This window comes from Manis javanica, chromosome X (assembly GCF_040802235.1).
Source record: "Manis javanica isolate MJ-LG chromosome X, MJ_LKY, whole genome shotgun sequence".
Taxonomy (NCBI): Eukaryota; Metazoa; Chordata; class Mammalia; order Pholidota; family Manidae; genus Manis; species Manis javanica.
The window spans coordinates 82,943,659-82,964,440 of NC_133174.1; the positions used below are offsets into that span (position 1 = coordinate 82,943,659).

General features: G+C 32.2%; 1 protein-coding gene across 3 annotated transcripts in view; it reads left to right on the forward strand.

Annotated features, from left to right (window-relative positions):
* Positions 1-20,782, forward strand: part of PCDH11X (protocadherin 11 X-linked) — a 797,150-nt gene that overhangs the window by 621,158 nt on the left and 155,210 nt on the right. The window lies entirely within an intron of this gene.

Genomic DNA, 20,782 nt, shown 5'->3' on the forward strand with positions numbered 1-20,782 from the left:
CCTCTCTCCTTCTACATCCCTGTTCAGCAAGAAGCAGTCAGATAGAAAGCATCGTCCACAAACCCATAGAGGAGAAAGGGGGGAAAGGAGGGTCCCCACCAGTAAGATGGCAAACTTCCGGCTTCTCTTCGGGGTCCTCGGTTCCCGCCGGCGCCACCTGAAGCCCAATCACCTCTTGTCCCCCTCCCAATCCCAGCACCTAGCCAACAGCCACCAGCCCCGTAGAAGTAACACCACAATCACCCTATGCCCCTTCCTATATAACCCAGCACCTTTCCCTAATAAAGCAGAACTCTCCAGTGAATTGCTGCTGTGTGTCGCTCCTTTCCTTTCAGGGGATGATTAGAAAGAAAATTAAACATATTAGGAGAATGTCTTTCTTCTTTCTTCTCTCCTCCCCTTCTCTACCTGCTTTTCTTTTTTTCTTCTTTCCCATATTTTCTCTTTTTCTTCTCTCCCATCTTTTCTCTTACTCTGTTTTAGCTCTTTTTCTTACTCCTTTCCTTTAAGAAAGGCAGATTTAAGTGTTAAAAAAGTGGGAGAAGGTTGAGATAGAAGAAGAACTTTGCCCTATAATTCTTTACCTTCATACATGTACACACCTAAAGCCATTTGGAAGACAGAATGTAAGGAGCTCTAATGTTCTCAATTCTTTGTAGTTAAAAAAGAAAAAAAAACCTCAACTGTTTCAGAGAATAAAATAGCCCATCTATCCTGGGTCAGAAAGAAATAATAGTGCCACTACAGATTTATTTCATGAATGCTAAATCAATCACTGTCTGCAGTTTCTCTTTTCTCTGGACTATTGACAAACACACTTAAACTTTTGTTTATCGTGTAAGAGCACACACAACCACAATTTTGAATTTCACTTCTCATAGTTATCAGTCTTTTAAAGTTTGCAAATAATGTAATGCCTCAGATCCTCAGTTTGCTAACCTAGAAAAGAGAGATGGTAATAATGACTGCCTCATAAGGTTATTGCTAGCTTTAAATGGTACACCTGGCACAGTAAAAATACTCAAAATGTTAATTATTTCATTGCTATTATTATCAATATTATTATCATTAACAACACTGTTCAAATGGGAAATACCTGTCTGAAAACTCATGAACATATGAATAGTCATTGTTTCAAATAGCCATAAATAGGACCTGTGAACTATTATGAGACTAGCTTACTTAAAATTCAGTTAGTGACATCATAAGTAAATGGAGACATAAAAAGATACATAATCTAAAGTAATATTATCTTTAGCTTAAGACTTTTGGCATGTGTCCATATTATATCCTAAAAGATCCAATTCTTTTAATAATTGTAATCAAATTGAGCTTGCTATTAAAGACTGTAACTGTGCTATTGAAACATGTTTGAGACTAAATACAATACGGAGAATTTTATTTATGAACCCCAAATGAGCATTGCCTGATGTCATTGTAATTTCTCATACAAGTATACAAATGGGACAGCAACATGTATTGCAGGTGCTACTTTCAGAGTCATAATAAAACTCTTGCAGAACATGTGTGTGCATCATAAAGGAAACGGCGGTGATTTTTCTCTGGGAACTGAGAGTCCTTATTAGCATGAATTGAACTGTGCATCTGTGTCTGTAACTGGCTGAGTGATGTGGCACTAGATGGCTTTGTAACACATTCCTGTGCTTTCCCTTCTGTTTGCCCTGCTGTGTGTTATTCTCTCATCCAGCCCAGTGGGGTGAGAGTGAAGTTTTCCCTTCTCCACTTTACTATCTAGAGGTAATGGAGGAAAGCAGGAGCATGTGCTCGCAAACCTACCAGTTATCATGGTCTCCTTTTTCTGGAGTCCCTCTTCATTTCCCTCTGTGCCCTTGACATTCCAGGCAAAATTCTTTTATGATGCATCATGATATGACCCCTCCCTCCCACAGATAAGACAGATGGCTGAACGCCTAGCATACCATGGCCTTTCTTCATCTATCATTATACAAATGCCTCTTCTTTTCTTTTAGTATTGCCAACTCTCCTCCATTGACTTATTTGTTTTGTTTCAGTGATCATGCTGGTACTGTTGTGCCATCTGAAAATTTAGCCTTTTAGCTTTTTTGATGGTATACTTAACATGAACTAAATAAATCCAGCTTGTGTCACAGCTGTCAAGGCACCTGGGTATTTATAGTTTCACCTTCTCTTCTGAGGTAGGAGAGCCTTCATAACACATGGTAGGGTGAATCTGGAGCAGATGGACTCATATGCTCTAGCTTTCAATAAGGCAGGAGGGGATAACACTGCATACAGACAGACACAACTCTATAAAGGGCACTTAATTGAATGTGTCCCACACCAGACAATGCCTGGCTCCAACCAAATACATTCCAGATGCCTCCATGCTGGGGGTTTGGTCCCACATTTTTCAATAAAAATAAAAATGTTAGGCTACAGGGAAAACAGATCATTTTCTTCTTAGTGGCCAATGACTTGAACTAGCATAACTTCTGCGTTTATTCAGGAGAAGATAATTTAGAATGCTAAGTGACTTTCCCTTTTAACCCAGACGGCAAAGCTGCCTTCACCAATGAGAGATCTAACAGTATCTGAAAAGAAACTCCTAGCAAAAGAAGACCTGAAAGTGATGATTAGTGCATAAAAAAGAGGCAGCTCGAGAAGTCTGTCAGCCTTAGGAAGGGAGAGAGACCCTCCTCCAGAATCATCCTGCCCAAAGAGCCCTTTCTGAGTCATCCAGCAACCTGATGATTAATATCCTAGATGACTGTATTGTCTGTTAATAGTATCTGCCTCACACACCATTTAGGAATTAAATAGGCTACTGAAAATAAATGTCAGGGAGTTGGTAAATTTTTGAAAGGATAATCCACACCTGGCTAATGAAAAGCTAGGAGAATCTGAGTTTTGCATGCTGTTATACACAAGCCCTTGTGTGTAGTAATCTATGCCTATGGGGGAAGAGAGATCAGGGGTTTCATGGGAGGAGGAGTGGGTGGTCATGTTCCTCTAGGGGACACAGTTCCTGGTACCTGATGGGCTGTTTCAAATTACACCTCCTCTGAACCCCCAAGGGGTAGGCACAGCCCTGTGAGAATCACGGCCTGGGGAGCCTAACTGACAGACAATATCACACACAGGTTTGTTGATATGGAAGAAAAGTTGAGAAGTAACTGATTACTTTTCTTCCTCACAATAAGTTTTCTCAAAACTTCCGGTGGATTGTTAAAGAAGTGAGAACTCTTTCAGTTTTAGCAGCTTCTGTCTGTATAGATGCATAAAGTATGCTTCATATGAGAATATGAGACTTGCCATCTGCTGCAATGTCTTTGGAGAACAGTTATCAATGACTTTTTTCCAGGGTTAAAATTAATAAACTTGAGCTTATTGTACTGTGAGCATCTTTAGGATTTTTCCCATTGTGAAAAAATATCTGCAAAATGGCATTCTGCCCAATTTTTAGCCTTCTTGTGAAATTTTGTGACAGTTCATCCTAATATGCATAACATTTCTGTTCTGATTCCATTTTGGAAGTTTTGTGTTCTGTCTTTTATCTGAGGATGGAGATGAAGCTAAATAAGTTTCAGAAGAAAAATATCAAATGTGAAAAATAACAGTTAAGAATCACTATAACACAATTTCCCATGACACTTGATTACATGTTTATTCAATAGTTTGGCACAGTTGTTTGACTAGAATTTTCATTTCCAGTGTCAACTGAGAATTTTCATTTCCAGTTTATTCATTGTACTTTAGGGTATTCATTCTTTGTGATAATCATTTCAGTGTTCTTGAACTAAATATGTCCAAGGAAGAGATAACTTGCTGATGGAATAGTTTGATTTCAAGTAGTTTGGTCTTCTAAGTAGATGTAAATATCTTGGCTCTGTGGCTGAACTTTCAACATTTTCTCCCAAAATTTAATTTGCAGCTTCCATAGCAATCAATTTTAAATCTGTGGTCATTAAAGATGTGATAGAAAACATATCTAAAAGTCACAGAGGAACAAAATTGTGATTTTCCTGTTGTGGCAGACTGGCTTAAAATATTTGTTACAAATATTCTGAAAATACAACATAATGGAATTGTAGTTTGTCATGTGTGGTTCATTGTTGTTTGTCAGTGGTAAAACAAAACAAGTCATGTTTATAGCTCTGTTTGCATCCATTTGTAATTCATAATAGCATATGTTTTATAGTGCTGACTATTTAGATAATGAATTTTAGTCTCAAAAACTTGACTCTGAAATTTCTTCTCTGATAAGAAATTAGAGCTTAAGAATTAAAAGCTAAAGTGAATTCCATTACACTTAGTCTTCTATTGAGTTTACAAAATGCAGATTTACATGCAGGAAACCTATTTTTTTTTTTGAAGATGAAAATGTAAAAACAGCCAACTTTACCTTATATTATACAATAATATTGTCTTTTGGAAAAAGAAAGTACAGAATTCTTAATGCTGTCCCTCTGAATGTAACTGGAAACAGTGAATTTTCCCCATATTTTCTATGATACGTATAGCTTTAAGACTCCATACTTGTGAAGAAAATATTCTGCTGATGTTTTGTATGTTATAAAAGTAATACATTTATAAAATATGTTTGTACAAAAGTGTTTTCCAGTAAAGGTACTTGACCTTTACATAATTGTACTTTAAAAGGGGCATTTTTTTTTCCCTGAATGATAAATACTGTCATTGAATTAGCACTGTAATAAAAAGGAAAGATTTAGGATTTAAAAGAATTTCATCTGAGTTTAAGACTTACAAAAGAACTCAATTTACATTTTTGACAGGCTTACTGATACCTGTAGGGAGGCAAGGGGGGAAATGTCGGTACAGGTAATCAAAGCATTTGTAAACAGACAGAAGCTAACAATATATATTTTGGGAGATGAGGAATAGGTAGGGGTCACTATCATCAAGCTTTATTGTCAATCATGTCTGATAATGTCTATCAATTCAACACTCAGCCATCTTAATCACATTCTCTTCAAATGGTGTGATAACAAACTCTCCATCTGCTTGCTCATACCATTTTCTTCCTGAAAATGCAGCAATCATCTGAGAAGCTGCATAGTGCTTAAGAACTAAATCATCTCACTGCATATCATCTTTGCAGAAAGATACATATAGTGACCATTTTATTGTTCTTAATGACTTTGAATTTTTATTTCAGGATTATTGTTGTTGCTATTGTTTTCATTTTTTCATCTTAGCATTCATTTCAGGCTCATTGAGAAACTATTGTCAGGTTCATTGAGAAACTGTATTGTCAATTTCTGAATTTTTGATTGATTAAAATAATGTAGCACCATTCTTTTAAAGTTTTTATAACCAGCTGTATCTTTGTATCAGTATACCATATAGACTGCTTGAAAAGATTTCATGGACCACACTTTGCATATCCAGCTTAATTTTAAACAGGATGCGTAAAGACAGTCTTCCATTTTAAAGTTTTATTCCCCAGCATGTGATGTTCCTAAATATGAGTGACATCAAAACCACCTCATTAAGAATTGAAAAATTCCATCGCATGGATTAATAAATGCAATACAGTCCCAAATACTTCCCTTTCTTTATTTTTTGCATTTCCTTTGATAGTTTAATGCTTGATATCTAGTAGGAGATGAAAAAGTACTTGTAGAATAAGCATGAAAAACAGTTGCATAATAAATTCTGCCAGAACATAATTTTAATTTCCATGGGCATTTCTTGTTAAAATTGAGGAGGGACACGGGTATTTATTTATCTAGAAATATGACAGACAAATAAAGTTAAAAAACAATTACTTAACAAAAATAACTACTCAGTATATTGACAGCGTCATTATAATTGTTCTACTACTACTTACTGTGAAGTTTTAGAATTAGAGTCCAAAGTGTTAGAGAAGTCAAGAGGAAAGCCTAGTGAGCAAATTTCTTAAGTTTTCAAAATTTCTAGTTTTCATTTTCATGCTTAAAGTAAATAAATACTTAATTTTGAATTGCATTCATCTTCAACACAATTTCAGATATACAATTTGAGATAGACTAAGGCATGTTGTAGTTATCCAAAGCATTCTGTAAATCTATTAAAATGGCTTTGGCCATGGCAAAATATAGTTTGGTTTAAAAAAGGAATAGACAATAAATGAACTATCTTCAGTTCTGCAGTAGAAAATAGTAGGGGAGAGATTTTGTAGCAGTTTTTTTTTTGTAGCTTATAGTTTTCATTTTTTGTTTCCTTGCCTTTTTTAGAAACTTTCATTGTTTTTGCTACTAGAGAACATAAGCCAACAATAAACTGAGGCAAAAATGATTTATAAACTATTCAGTGTTTTAAAGCTTCAATATCTCCTTCCGTCATTTGGCTTTGCCAAGCAACCAAAAATAGTGAAGAAATGAATAGTTAGCTTCTAAGACTTATTATTTACAGTAATAATAATAAACAAATGATATTCAATCTTCTTTCCTGACTGGCACCAGAAGGGTAACAACATTTTGAAAGTATTCTGTAGAGACCTACTTTCAACTGTGGAATACTCACCTTTTGTCATGATTAACATAAAGTCCTATGAACATATGGAGATGTAAGGCAACTAGAAGATGTTCCATTAGCTTTATTCCTTAATTTTATGTTCTGAGAACATCTATGATAGGAGTCCATGCTGTATTGCAAAAATGTCGGTTATGGAAATGTGTAATTGATTGCAAAAAATGATCCTTAGTACAGAACAGTGAAAAGAATATGAGTTTTCGAATCAGTCATGAAGTGAATGCTGATTTTGCTGTAAAATGGGTCTAGTAATGCTTACCTCAGTGGGTAGATATGTAGATCAAATGACACATGTATGTAAAGCTCCCAGTATAAAGCTTGAAACCTGCTAGCTGCACAGTTATATAATACATTATTTTGTCATTGTTTTTATTGATGCATGGCAAATTAATAATAAGGGTGCAACTTGACATGTACTGTCCTTTCATGATCAAATAACATTAGTGCTGTGAGTAGTGGTAAAACAATGAGAAAAGGCTATGAACACACAGTAGGCTCATGGTAACAGGAGAATACCAAAACCAGGGTAACTTTGCCAAAGTTAGCTTCATGCTGTAGCTACAAGGAGAATCTGTTACATCATTTTTGACTCTTTTAAAATCATCCAGCATAAGCACAGGGTTCTTATAGATGTATTTTTACCTAAATTTTACATATCTGTGTATCTGTTTATCTACCACCTATTTTTCTATGTAAATATTCATGCCATGTTGTTCAAATAGACTTTTGCCATTTTCCAGAATGCTGTTTAACACTTGGTTCAACAGAAAGCTGAATGACAAGAACATGAATGAACAATCTTTTATAACTACTACACATATATTTTTCAAAAATTATAGAGAGATTTCATAGTTAGATGATACTACATTTTTCATTAGCATAGCTTAAGGGGAAAAAAAGGCAAATGTAAGTGTCAGTCATTGGCAGAAAGTATTAAATATCTTTAATTGTGAATAAAATTTCAATGGCAAAAAAGTAGGATGAATTTTTAAAAACATATATTCAGTTAATGAGTACCTTAAGTAATGATGTACAGCCACAGGTTGCCTAGTCCCAATTTAAGAAAAAATGACCATCAAGTAAGACTTACATTAAAATCCATTAACTCACGGTGAAAATAATTTGAAGGCTAATAAAATTAAAGGATCTTCAACAATTTGGAAAAAACTAATAGCATCTTTTGTCCAAAGAAGGAAAACTGAAATGTTTAATTTTAGGTAATTTTAAATAGTGCAAAAAAACACAAAACTCCCATTTTAATTTGGATAAAATCTGCATGGAGAAAACTGAATGACAGTGAAAGTAAATTCTAAATACAGCTAGCAGAAAGAAGGATGAGAAAAGTAATAACATTATAAGTACAGATAACAGATTGAATGGAAGTATGATTAGATGTATTGGAAACAATAAGGGAACCAGTGCTACGTAATGAAGATAGGATTGAATACAAAGTTGGGTGCCACCTAAATGACAGGCTGTGCAGCTTGAACTTAATGACAGGTAGCAAGACATAGATAAGCAAAAGGCAATCTTTTAGAGTCTATAAAAATTTAGTTTTGTAAGGAAATTTAAGAGGTCATTGTTTCTCTCCATACTGAGTCAAGTGACTTAATCTACATATTGTCCTTCCATAATACTACTCTAATGACAAACCAGTCAAATTACAACCTGAAAAATTCTTTTCATTATCTCAAAAATTATATGAGCACATACTTTAGAAAACATATGATGCATATTGTAATAAAAAAGCTACCTGTGTGCTGTTGCTTTTATCCAATGCAGTTATTAGTTAAGGGAATTGATGATTTTGTTGTATTACTTTTAAAAAGTGAATTATGCATCAAACCTTCATGAGGTAAACCTTATATACTTGGGCATATATGTCATGACACTATAAGGAGACATACATGGGATACTTTTTTATGCTTATGTTAATGAAACACACAGGAGAAACCTGACCTTTCAGTGCATAAACATATAATCCAGACTTCATTTGGGCTTCTTAAGTGCTATTGTGCATTAATGGCATTTCCATAATTAACCTGAAGTTATGAACTGTCATAAAAATGAAGAAGGAAAGAGGAGTGTCTCTAAGATCACACCTCTGAAGGTAATACCACCAAGTGGGCTGCAATAATAAAAATAATTTAGCTCTTGTATTGTCCTAGTGATCACCTTGAATTGTGACCATTTATATTATATTGAAATAATATACCAGAGCTTAAAAGGACAACAAAATGTGACCTAAATCTGGAAGAGTATGGTCAGACTATGTACTGAATCAGAGTTACAGGGTCTTCCTCCATATGATGATCAAAAACATGTAGCTTTTCTGAATGGCTGTTGATCAAATCAGCTTGCACCCATCACTAAAACCATTATAGTTTTGTATTAGATGCATATATTTGGGCAAGTATGAAAAAGTGCCTGAGTTTAAAAATCAAAATTTGCTAAAAGATTTTTCTCATCTACATTTAAAGACATATGTTAATTAAGTAATCATTCCTTGAAGCATTTTATATAGATGTTTTGTGAACTTCTTGAGAGTTCAGGTTTAAGTATTTTAATATATCAACATAGAAATTTCAGTTATCTTTCTCTTCCTCCTTCCCTCTCTCCCTCCATACCTATCTCCCTTCTTCCCTCCTCCTCCATTGTTTCTTTGCATCTACTCATGCATTAGAGACCTTTTAAGCAAAATGATTCTGAATAGAACACTGTAATCACAAACTTTTGAAGACCAAATAATTTTTTTAAACAATAAGCCAAAAACTTGTAAATTATAGGATTATAGGACATAATATAAGAGTATGAACTGTGAAATGTCTCCTTAAAGCAGAGCCATTTCTGCTTGGTAGTCATACTTCACCACAATGCTGTGCTAGCGAGTTTAATTTCACTTCATTCCCTTTTATTGTGAAGTGCTAACATGTTTTTCCCTTTGGATTCTCAAGTACAAGTTTCGATTTTAACATTAAATAATGTAAAACATTAATTTTTCTTTTATATATCATTCTTCCAATGATATCTTATAATTTGTGTGGTTTTGTATTTTTAAAAACCACAAAGTGCTTGATAAAAAATGATACAAAATACAAATTAATTCCAACATGGATTTTAATAGTTCATACCAGGTATGAAGGTACATCAGTGAAAGAATTGTTTGGAAGGCACTTTATAAAGTTGGATAACATGCTTCCAAAAGGAATCAGTTTTTCAGTGGTAAATCCGTTGGTTAGCATTTTAGAGAATACAAAGATGAAATATGTAATATTCATATCTTGTATATACTTACTCAAAGTGCTTATTACAGAAGCGACAGTCTACAGATTCTTCAGAAAAATTTAGATAACTGAAGAAAGTTGAAGTTAGATATAATTAAGGGGAATTTTATTTATTTATTTATTTTTAAGCACAACATAAGGAAGAGCAACTAATGTAATGTTCTGATCCACCAGTTGTAAAACCAATTTTCTATTTCATTATGTGATAAAATGAACAACTCTGAAATAAAATTATTTAAATATCACCAAATCACAGCACAGATTTGATTGATGGCCAAAATTAAAGCTGCAATGAAAAAGTAGGGTCATATATTTTGGATCAAGTTAGAAAGGTACAGCTCTTAAGAGTAATGGACCACAGTAAAACACAGGAGCTTTGATACCATCCCTTTATTACTGGGAAACTGTTGGATTTAGGACACCATGAGTTACGAGGGTTGTTTTAAAAAAACAAGGAACTAGTATTCATAGCCAAGCAGGAAAAAACCAGGGGGACAAAACAACCCATGTGAAAAGTTTAAAGGAATTGGAAGGATGAAAGGCTGAAAAGTGACTTTAAAACTGTTTTCAAGTATTGTAAGTATTTAGTGAAAATAGAGTGGTTGAAGATCAAGTGTTTTCTGCATTAAATATAGAAAAGAAGTTGAATTAAATTATAATTAGAGATTATGCAGGCTCTCAAGAACTGTTTCTTTAGAGTAAAATAGACCATTGAATAAAATATCTTTTGGAAGTTATGGAGTCATCTCTCTTGAATATAATTAAGAGTAAGACTTGAAGCACTGTCACAATTGACTAAAATTCAGTCTAGTCTTGCAAGGAGATAGCAGACTGGATTATTTTGTCCCTACTCTAATTCCATGATAATCCTGAAGGACTAAAACGTGTTATCAAATGCCTTCAATTTCAGTGAACTTCTTAATGTAACCTCATATTACTTGTTTTTGTCATGCAGCAACATTTCACCGAAGCCAGGTCAGATTTTTAATTTTGTATAGTTACTTATTAACACCTCGTTTTTAATCTTAGAAACTTGTCTTCAAGGGATCGTGGAGCAAATTAACAAAGGAAAGAACAGGGAAGAATACTTTTTACTTCCTGAATATCAGCCAGCATTAAATTCTAGATCAATTTCAGCCTCGCCTGTATCCTATATAGCATGAAAATAATATGGGCTGTATTTCAGAATAAAATCGACCCAGAAGTGAACACATACAAACTAAAATATTAAATAAAATTGCCTCGAATTCATCATATGTAATTTCCTCTATCTTTTTAAATGAGAACTAAAACAAATGAGCCTATATGCCAAAAAGTTGGGAGCTTGGAGCAACATCTAATTAACCATTCCCAATTTGAGAATTTTGAAAGGTAAAATTTTGTGCATAGTATATATAAGCATTGTAGGTAATTCGTTGTCAGTAACTTCTTACAGCCTGAATCTTATTGTTCATTAGTGGCAAAAGCATTACATTTAAAAATGTATAGCAACAGATTTTCATATTCTTAGAATGACTCACGTAAGTAAATCTGTTCATTTACAGATGGCTTTGACATTCTTCAGATAGTCATCATTTAAATGTGCTGTAACATAGAGGGCTTTTCTAAACTCCTCTTCAAATGAAACATTAAGTCATTACTTCTATTTTCCCAGCTTAACAAATAAATGTTTGACATTCATCAGCTAACAGAATTGGTTGAGAACAAAAAGATCAACACAGACATTCTCTGAATTTTTTGCTCATGCTTAAACTACAATCATTAACCTACAAGTAGGGTGTAGAATTTTACTTTTGAAGAAAAATCTTAGCAAATAGCACAGGTATTGTACTTAAACATTTCATGTGTAGACAGTATGAACAGAAAATTATAGTCAACTAAACAGAACCAGGGCAAAGCAGTTATTTGAAAAGGACAAACACTTTCTAATTAACTTCTAATCTAATGGCTTAAATCATCTCTACCACAAATTTCAATAAACTATTAAATTGAATTTCTTGGTTTAACTCCATAATATTCTTAGGAGGTTTTTCTCATGAGCAATAAAACACCGAGAAGAGATATCATGCAAGAGAAGGAGAGATTGGATTTCTGGTCACCCTGTTAATTCAAATATTAGTCCCTGATATGAGAGTATAAAAAATCTTTCAATGCTAAAATGAACATTTAAAATAATATACACAAACACTCCATTATACAGACGGGGAAATTGAAGTGGAAGAGTTGATTACTTGCACAAAGTTACACAGAAATTTACTGACAGCACATGGGTTAAAACCCAGAGTCTCAAAATTATATTTGAATCTTATATGAGTGCTCAGTTTGTCTTATGCTCAGATCTTTCTTCCAGGGAACATTCGGGAGGGTCATGGCCACACAGCAGTTGGGCCCACAAAGGGCTCAAGAGTCAGAAACTTCTTTGTTTGAATCTTGGCTCTGTCCCTTACCTTCTTATCTGAACCTCAGTTTCTTGTCTTATTACATAGGAGTAAAAGAGTATTTACCTCAGATGGTTGTTGACTGGATAAAATGCATGCAAAAAAGAGTTCGTGGCACATAGTATATGTACCAAACATACTAGTGTATTACAGCACTTTTTAAAAATTGGAATATGTAATTGTGTAATTTTAAAAATTACTATTTTATATCACAATGAGTAAGTAATAAATTATAGAGTTCATGAAATGGTAAAGATAAAGCCTATTACATTGTGTCCATCCGAGATCACTGGGAAAATTTACTTCTCATAAATACACATTCACTTCAAGAATTAAACCACAAAGATTAGAAATCAGAGATAAATTTTATTCACAAGGCTAACATACCCTTGTTTAGAAGGTTTTTTATTTAAAAGAACATAACCCTACTTAATTCTAATAGGAGACCTTTTAAAAGATACAATAACTAGATACTACTGGTTAGTAGAAGGATAGTTTATTAAAAAATCAGATTAAGAGGTAAATTATTAAATAATGCATAAATACTTTTAATATGTGTGATACATAAATAATTGAAACAAAGAAGTGTACATTTACTTTCCATTATTTGATGTAGGGTTTTTCCCTTGTCTTTGGATATGTGTTCACTGATTAGAGCCACGCATCATCTTTATTACACAAACCACACTCATAATCACATAGTCTGTGATTTCCACTTTTGGTTCCCAGAAAATAGACTGTGTATTTAAACATTCTTGAGAAGGTTTCTCAGTATGGAATGCTTCTAGAGTTTTATGGTACTTTTCCTGAATCTTCTGTAGTTATCTTGCTCAGACATAATTTTATGACAAGTCTTTGTACAACTTGACCTTAACAAGTCTTTCTGAAAAGTTCCATTTAATCTTCTTTGAAGCAATTATTTTTGTATTCATATTTCATTAGTTAACATAAGATTTTAATTAAATTTTAACAGCAAGTACAGCTGATATAAACATATTTATGAACACTTATCTAACTTTTCCTAAGCATAAAACCCATTTGGCAGCAAAAGAGAATGGATGGACATATTGCAAAATAGGATCCTATTTGGGGACATACAGCTTACTGAAGTTGGCAAGTCAATATGTTTTATTCATGGAGAGAATAATTAACTTTATTCATTATTGAAGTTGTTTTCTCATGATATGAGTTATTATAGAAATTTATTATAATGAATTAGTTTAGTAGAGGTCTGTCAAAACTTTTTAATTTATTAATATTAAGATATTTGCTATGTCAAAGTAGAACATGCAATTATGGGAAATTTTCACTACAATTTAGCATTATGTTTACAAATCTAAACTGAAATTTTGATGAAAAGGCAGGACAATGCATTTCATCATTCTAATATCTCAAGAAGTTTTTCAGTCTGCATACATCCTTCCCTGTTACTTGACTGCTACATGCTAGCACATCAGCTATTAATCACAGATACAAGTTTTTGACTGAAAAAAGTACATATGAATGATTTTTAAAATAGTTAAAATCAGTGCTTCTCAAATTTTCACGTGCAGAGGCATCATCAATGGAATCTCACTGATGGAGATTCTTCTTCAATAAATTTTTATGCTATATGTATTTTATATATAAATTTTAATAGCAATAAATTTGTATATATACAAATTTTAATAATTTTTAAAAGGGCCAAAAAAATATATCAATGCCATGCTACATTTCAAGCCAATATTATCATTTACTCTGGGAGTGGAAACTGGAAAAGATATTTCTGTAAAATTATCCAGTTGATGCTGTGTGTAGGCAAATTAGACAACAACTTATTTAAGTGTTTAAATATCTTCTAATCACTTACCACTTGAGTTTGCTAAGAATGAAAGTTTTATCTTTGATTTCATCAACTCTTTTTGTCATAGGGGTAGAAAATGTGTTTACTAAGTAGGCACAGTCTCAAACTTTGTTAGTCTAAATGTAATAGAGAAAAGGGTTCATGATAAGAAAAGCAAAGAAACTTGATCAATAGTAATTAAGTTAGTGAAAAGCCACAAATTTCTGGTATTATAATTTATTTATGGTTGACTAATACTATTTGTTTGAGGATCACAAAATACTTTACTGGACAGATGGAAGTAAAACTTTCATTTTAATCATGTCAAATTCTTCTTACACTAAGTTCAATGACTTTTAAATGGTTAAAATAAAGAAAACAGGAAGTCAACGGCAATTATTCAAATGGGTACTAAAGTTTCACATGCTAATTATATTGAAATATTTTTATTAATCTGGGGATATTCATAGAACTAGTAGGAAAACTGAACAACTGTTAGAAATGCTATTTTAGTATTCAGGAATGTGTGAATTCTATTGTATATTAGTATTATCTGTGTCTGAATATAGAAATATACAGAAAGATAGGCATAAATTAGAGTGATAGATAAATATACATATATTATGTCCAGAATAAATGCCTTCTGAGCATACTGATTCATGTATAGACTAATTTATCAAAACAAAATATTTATCAAAAGAAAGAATATAGGCATATGAACCAGATGATCTGAGTCCAAATATTAATAGCTTTGTAAGCTTGGGCAAGTTTAATCACTCAATTTTGAGGTTTCTAACATCTATAATAAAAACTTTCTGTAATAATGAAGATTTATCCATCCCGATAGACTGAGTATAGAAATGGTATTTGAGCACTACAATACAAAATTGAAATGATCTAAAAACAAAACAAAATTATATGTTTATAAATATTACATATACATATATAATACCATATAATATATAATAGAATATGATACAATATTTGGAGTATTTAATCATATGTTTTTCTTCTTTTACCTCTGTAACTTTGTTTTTGTTATTCTCTTCTGCCCCCCTTGTACAAGTTCCATTATATACTTAGAGAATAGCCCATATAGAATTAAAATTATGTTGCATATTTATGGATATATCAATATTTATAATAGTTTTGAGGTACACAAGTTCCTCTCCTTAGTCTGTCTTGTGAATGTGACCGGTAATGACACATCTTATGCAGTATTAAATATTAATTTGGAATTATACTTTAATGATACAGACCAAGTGACTTCCTTAATTGCTAAGTCAATGTGAACTAGTGAAATGACTTAGTTTTCTTACTGTGTGATAAACATTTCATTTCTACTCCACAGTACACAGAACTGTAGTGAACAGAAGTGATAGCAGAAATTACAGCCATGAGTATTCATTCTGAATTTGATCTTAATATATTTTATGAAAATATGAGAAGGTGAAACCTTGTCATACAAAGTTGTTTTAACTTAGTAAACATAGGGGATAATCTATATTAAAAAAACCTCTTCTAGTAGGAAAAAAAACACTGTTCTTAAGTCTTATTTAAATCAAATAGTATTCATTATTTAAAGTATGAGTATGTTTCTCTCTCTTGACACTTTAAATCCTGGTGGGATATACCAGGATTTATCAAATCTATCAAAATTATGAGTAAAACTTATATTAGGTAGTTTGATATAACATGAAATTACATGGAAAAAGATAAGAATTATTGATTACTGTCTTTTTGGAAACACGCATTATGGTTTGGGATTTCACTTAACTATAAAATTTTTCCTAAAATTTTAATAACAAAAGTACATGTAGAACTTGAATTTAATTCTACTTAAAAAAAACCATGAAGTAGAATATCTCTTTTGGAAGTTTTTGAGTGAGTTGTGATTATGCAAGATGATGAGTACTGGTAACTTCTCTTCATGGTCCAGCACAAAGAAACAGAATAGTGAAGTATTGCTACTTAAGGATGAACGGATCAAGGGACCTGCCTAGAACATTGTCATTGTCCCTTTTTATACTTCCTTATGTCATATGTTTCATGTAAGTGTGATGAACATTACAGGGTTAGCTAGGATGGGCATACATTTTAAATAAATGCCTTGGTTGGTCATGGTTTAGATTTTCTTAGGCTAAATTTCAGTCAGATTCATGCTGATTCTAATCTGCATATTTGACCCAATTCATGTATCAGTTCCCCAACCTGGCTAGCGGAAACATCATTTTATATTTGAAGAAACTTAGCTAAGTAAAGGGAAAGATTAATACTTAGGAATTCAAGTGAATACAGAATCAAATTTATACTGTGAAAGATTTATATTTCTTTCCTTATGTAAAAAGTAGATCTTAGGCAATATTTTATCTCTTAGTGATATGCTCTGCTTTTACAAATACCAAAAATATAATATTTATATTTTGAGTATTCAAAGCCATTACCTTGAATCTGTGTCTTCTAATCATGAAGTGCAGATTATTTCTAAGGCAGATAACATTTCATTTATTCAAAAAACCTCTTAACCTGTCTTGTGCAGTCAATCTGTCAGACTGATAAGTCCTTCATACTCCTCCTCCTCTTCTTGTGCATATAAACTTTTATTTAATTCAGTCTGAAATAGCACGCTTCAACTTTTCATTTCCTCTTCATGTTTGTGGCACTTTTATGCTTTGTTCTTTGCTGACATAAAATGTTTATCAATATATCACCTAAGAAGATTGATTTTCCACAGTAGACACCCAGTGTTTAACACATGGAAAATCTCTCTGCTTATTTATTCTTAAAATCTATGGCCATGTTTCCATATGTAAGTTTTATCCATTGATACTTGAAACATAAGACTAAATAATTATATGGATAGCAATTATGCATGGATATTGACATTAAACATTATATTTTAAAATAATTTAGATCTAACCTAAAAATAAAATAATATTTCTTTCAAAATCAAACAAGGTTTGTGTTTTATTCCATACTTTTAATTGCCCTAATGTAAAAATAGGTCTTCCAATACATTTACTTTTCATTTTTTCTTCAACAGATATACAAAATTGTTTAAACAATAAAACCAGCCTGAGATTAGTTTTTTAGAAATAGTCTATTGATTTGAGATTAACTTCTTTTCCCAAATATTAAAACACAACACAAATAATGAGTTAGCTTCAGGAATAAAAATTTCTGTCAAAGTTTATGTTCTTATATGTCACAAAAGTCCCAATAAAATTTTTATTAGAGAGAACAAATATGAAATAGGGAGTAAGTAAAACATCTCCACTTATTTAAAATCACCAGCTTCATATTACAATTAAACTCATATTGATTCACTGTGATTATAAGAAATCACAACTTCAATAGGCACTAACATAACATATGAAAAGACGAAAACATATTCATAAAGAGAATCATCAAGTCAGACTGCACTTCCAACACCATACTTTTTCTTTCATTTTATCTGCTTAAATGTGATATGTAAATATTAAGATATGCATCATAAAATAATTTAGTTGGAATTTTCTATGCAATCCATCCAGATACATCTCTCTAAATTGATGTATTGTGAGAAAAAATACTATCAATAAATATTGTTCACTCTCTCTTTTTGTAGAGAATTTTGAAGTGAAATTAATAGAACATTGTTTTAGAGAACTATACATTTATGACAGTGAAAAATAGAATGTTATTAATTTCTTATGGATTTTTTCAAAGCCTGTTTTCATGTATAAAAATGTACCCACCTTTTCCCAAAAATAGAATTAATGCAGATATTTTAAAATGATAATACCATGATCTATTTGCTTTTCCAGTTTCCTATTATATATGCTATATATAATAGAAAAAAATGCATAGCGTATTTTAATATAAATATAGATGTGCATATAATCTAAACCTTTCTCCAACAAAATCTCTTTGTCTCCAGACTATACCCTAAGCTGTTGTACAGAGCCTAATATATTTAGCAAGGCATATATTCATGCATATGGACAAAATACTCTATGGAATTAACAAAATTGATTTCCACTAATGAAATAATAACTTTGAGTGTTTTAGTAAAATCCGTTTCCTGATAGCATGTCCACTTACGTTATACAGAGATTTTAATTATCTACTGTGTTCTTTGTACTACAGCAGATTTCTTTAATTAGTTTGTAGTAGAGCAAAGTGGTTGGTGAAAATGTGAGGGAAAGGTCTCAAAAGTTTTTTAATCTAAAAAGTAACTTCTTTTTTAAAAAAAGTTTTACTATGTTATCATACATGTCTCTAGATATAATTGAGGTTTATCTGTTATTTTTCTACGCGCACAACTCATAGGTTTGGTGACAAGCCTTGCAAAGCTTCTAAAACTGGATGAACTGATTAAAAGAAAATCACATTAAATTTCACCAGGAAGAGATTTAAAAACTTAAATCCTTTAGTTGTGTACAGATTGTATACTATCACCTTGAAAGCATGTATTTTGTCTACATGAAATCAGGCAAAGCAATGTGCTTTAAAAACCAAGTTCTCTATGGACCCAAAGACCAGGTACATTACCAAGTCCTATTTTAAAATGGTCTTAATTTAGAATTCATCTACTCAAGAACAGATTGAATACTAAAAGGTATGAAATGTTTGAAAGCTGCAATTGTTTCAAACATTTTGGATAGCTTAAAGGCAGATTTCAGAAATATTGATTTCTTAGCATTTTCTTTGCCAAACTGAAAAAATAATGGAGCCAGCACTCAAGCTTTTGCTTTTGGAATTTCTCAAGATCATTTAAATCTGTATGTTATCAGAATTGCTTCATACACCTCTCAAAGTAGGGCAAACAGGGCCTTGGAAGGAACTTTGAATGGGCTATGAAACCGTTTATATTCCCGTGTTTGCTTTCATGAAAAGTTGAGTCTTGATGTTTCATTCCTTGTGGGAGTCAGCACAATCCTTAAAAGGAGGATCTTCTTCCTTAAAGAGCCAAATTAGACCAGGAGGATTTTAAATTAACATCTGTGCTATTGAGAACAGTTTTACAGTGTGATTAGTGAAGCCAAATTATCTGGAGAAAAATAGTGACAAAATAATGTGTTCACATGAATCTCTTTCTCTAAGGTGTCCAGGTCTGTACATCTCAGAATTTTTCTTCTCTTAAGTAACTGTCAAAAGGAATTACTATGATTGGTTAGATTTGCTCTATATGATTTTGAACCATTTAAAACATTAAGGTCAGATTTTGAGATGGAACTTTTTGCCTTAAATCTTTAGGTAAAGGAGGAATTGCATTCCATTTCTCTTCAGGACCAAGTTAAATTACAAATCACTATTTGTAATAGGCATTACCATTTTTGTAAATTGCCAAATCAAAATCTTTATTTTTAAAGTATGTTTTTCTCTTGTTCTGCCCTTGTCCATTGGTGTGTAAAGGAGTAGAAAAATTACATTTAATATTCATCTAAGTTGAAATTTTCTGAAAATATGTTCTAAAAACAGGGATCTTTTGCCAATTCCTGTTACAAATGTTTGCCTTGGGCAAGTAGGCTAGACACACATATTATTTACATCTTTTGGAAATAATCCATAACAATAGTATTTCATAATGTGTGAGTTCTTCAGTAGAGAAAATGTGAATTATAATTCTACTTCTTCCTCTAACTAGTTGTGTGACTCTAAGACAAATAATTACATTTCCTTTTATTTTTTAAATGTATTTTCATTTTTAAATTGAGATATAAATGACATACAACATGGTGTATGTTTAAGGTGTACAATGTGTTGGTTTGATACATTTATGTATTGCAATATGATTATCATTGTAGCTTTATGTAACTATCAGATCACATAACTATCATTTCTTTTTTTGAATGTAAGAACACTTACAATCTAGACTCTTAGCAATTTTGAAGTATGTAATTGTTGACTATAATCACTATGCTCTGCCTTAGATTACCAGAAGTTGTTCATCTTCTAATTGGAAGTTCGTACCCTTCAAGTCATTTCATTTCTCTTGACCTCATTTCCTAATACGTGTGCTGAGGATATTGAATCAGATGACATTCTAAGGACTTTGGTCTTTGGCCTGTGAACTCACTTTGCTCTAAATAAAATTTAAGTTGCACCTCTGTGCTCTTTGAAGTGCTTGAACATTGTCAACATGAAAAAAGAAACGACATTTCAAATACTATATATATAGTGGCCCCAGAGAAATCCCTTAAGTAAAAGGGCAGAAAATACAGTCACTAGCTTATATATTAAAAAAGATTTTGTGGTGCATAGGAAAAATGAGTGAATTTCAGAAAGTTAAAAAGACATACAACTCTAGGCCATAAAGGAAAAGGAGCCATTTGATATGGCACAGCATGAGTTTGGCCAACCAAAATTCTATTAATGTAGGAAATGGTAACTGCATATTTGCTGAAAATGTTTCCTTTTAATTTCTAAGATTTTCATTAGCTCTGTAACAAAGCCAACACTATCACTTTCCTTGTTGCCAATTTTGAAATGAGTATTTCTTTGATCGAGTAGTAAGCTAACTTTTATAGAAACTGAGGACCCAGAAGGATAGGGGTAGAAATTTTGAGATACGGAGATTAGAAATTTATTTTATATTTTCAACATTGTTTTCACTGTAAATAAGATGGTCATTATATTAATGACCTTGCAGCTTTTGTGTTGGTAGCCTTAACCTTTCACACAGCTTGAAAAGAAAATTTGATTTGAGCTTTGCTATTTTTGTGGTTCAGGCTCTATAC